This window comes from Salvelinus sp. IW2-2015, unplaced genomic scaffold (assembly GCF_002910315.2).
Source record: "Salvelinus sp. IW2-2015 unplaced genomic scaffold, ASM291031v2 Un_scaffold3648, whole genome shotgun sequence".
In the NCBI taxonomy this organism is placed as follows: Eukaryota; Metazoa; Chordata; class Actinopteri; order Salmoniformes; family Salmonidae; genus Salvelinus; species Salvelinus sp. IW2-2015.
Window position 1 is genome coordinate 59,877 of NW_019944925.1, and position 2,037 is coordinate 61,913.

At 47.2% G+C, this 2,037-nt stretch overlaps 1 pseudogene; it reads left to right on the top strand.

The window, feature by feature from the left end:
• Window positions 1–2,037, top strand: part of LOC112076253 (cytohesin-3-like) — an 11,830-nt pseudogene that overhangs the window by 9,182 nt on the left and 611 nt on the right.

The window sequence follows — 2,037 nt, forward strand, 5'->3', positions numbered from 1 at the left end:
CGTGCCGCTCATGACCTTTTGCAATCATTACTTCTACCACCCTACTATCCCCCCCCGCCCCCCCCCCCCCCCCCCACTCTGTTCTATAACCCCTGGCCGTTTAACCTGGTGTGTGTCAGAGCACCAGTCCCCAGGGGGACGCAGCAGAAGCAGCTATAACTAAGTCGGGTTGTCACCACTGCAAACACATCCATATTTAATCTCCTCATATTTCACACACACACACACACACACTTCACACCTCCTCTCTCTGCTGTCCTCCCCAGACACGTGTTATGTCCTGTCCTTCGCCATCATCATGTTGAATACCAGCCTCCACAACCCCAACGTCAGAGACAAGCCCCCCGTAGAGAGRTTCATCTCCATGAACAGAGGCATCAACGAGGGAGGAGACCTGCCAGAGGACCTACTCAGGGTGAGAGTGTGTGTTTGGTGTGTGGAGTGGTGGKGGGGTTGGATATGGTTGWTGAGTGTGTGTGTGGAGTGGGGGGGTTGGATATGGTTGATGAGTGTGTGTTTGTGTTTGTCCTACGTCACGTAGCAAAATGCTAGCTCATCTAATGTGCTGTTCTTTCAGGCCAGTAATGCTAATGATGGACATTATTATCTAACAATCTCAGAGAGATAATCACACAGCCTTCAGCTCAACCGCAGTTCAAAAGGACACACACATAACACTTCTTGCAGTTGGCTTGTTGTTCCTTTCTCTCCCAACAGTTCTCAAAGTTGTAACTCAGATTGTCAAATGTGTCCCAGTATTTAACACCCAGTTTCAGCCCCTACGAATGAGCACACCCTCCAACAATTTCCTTTTCTAACAAGTCCTTCATAGAATGTTGTTCTGTCATGTTTTATGCACTGTTGATTTAGTTATGGACTGGGATGGCTGTTAGAAGATGCAGGAAGTGGCTGTTCAAGTGTTATGAGTTGAACACTAATGCTTTCCACCGCCTTTTCCCCCATCACCATTACACTCGGTGAGGCTGTCAGTCTGTCACTAATTCCATGGTGTCATCACTTTCTGTTTCCTCTTCCTATTTCCTGTCTCAGGGGGAAGTGAAGACCTGGAAGAAAGGTGGTTCATCCTGACAGACAACTGTCTGTACTACTTTGAGTACACAACCAGTAAGTATGTGTGCGCATGCGTGTTGCGACCTCAGTATTGTAGGCAAGTACGCTTTTTGCCTGTGTGTTTGTACATGTGTTTATATGTGGTAGTTTAACTGAAGCTTTATCACAGCATCTTTGTCATAGCATTTGCCTCTCTATCCCAGAGATAGCTCTTATCAGCAGCCTGTCCTCTACCCTTGTATTATCCTAGAGATCATATCATTATCTCTCGTCCTCCAGACGGCTGCATGCCAACACTAACATCATTAGTTATATTAGAGAAGCAGAGCAGAGGGAATGAAGGTTGTTTTTCCAGTCTATGAAACAATGTCACAGATCATGTCTTGTTCTCTCTCTCATCTCTCTGTCTCTCTCTCTCTCTCCTGCAGGATAAGGAGCCTCGTGGGATCATCCCCTTAGAGAACCTCAGTATCAGAGAGGTGGAGGAACCCAGGAAACCAGTGAGTGCTTCATGATACTGCATCACATCCCTTCTGAAACCTTATTATGTCCACTATTATATACGTGGTACTGGGTAGTCAACCCAAGCCAACCAAGTTCCACTCCACCCTGGAAGAAGCCCAACTCATGCATAGCACCAGGGGTCAAAATCAACATAGTCTTCCATATTGCTAGTCATGTATTGACTTGGAACAGTAACCTAAGTTTGAGGAAGGAGTCTCTCAATTGTTTGTGCAATACAAACACCCTTTCACCATCCCACCTTGTTGGGATTATGCTTACAAGTGCTAGTGGACCCACTCAACCTTCAACCATCTCGCCTCACCCATCAAACTGATTGGCTGGGAAGAACCACAGAGGTTCTCCTAAAGTGTTTGACCACCCTTACCCACTACCCCCCCCCCCCCCCCCCTCCCCAAACTGTTCGCGCTCTACAAACCCCAACCAACAAGGGTTCGTTATCAA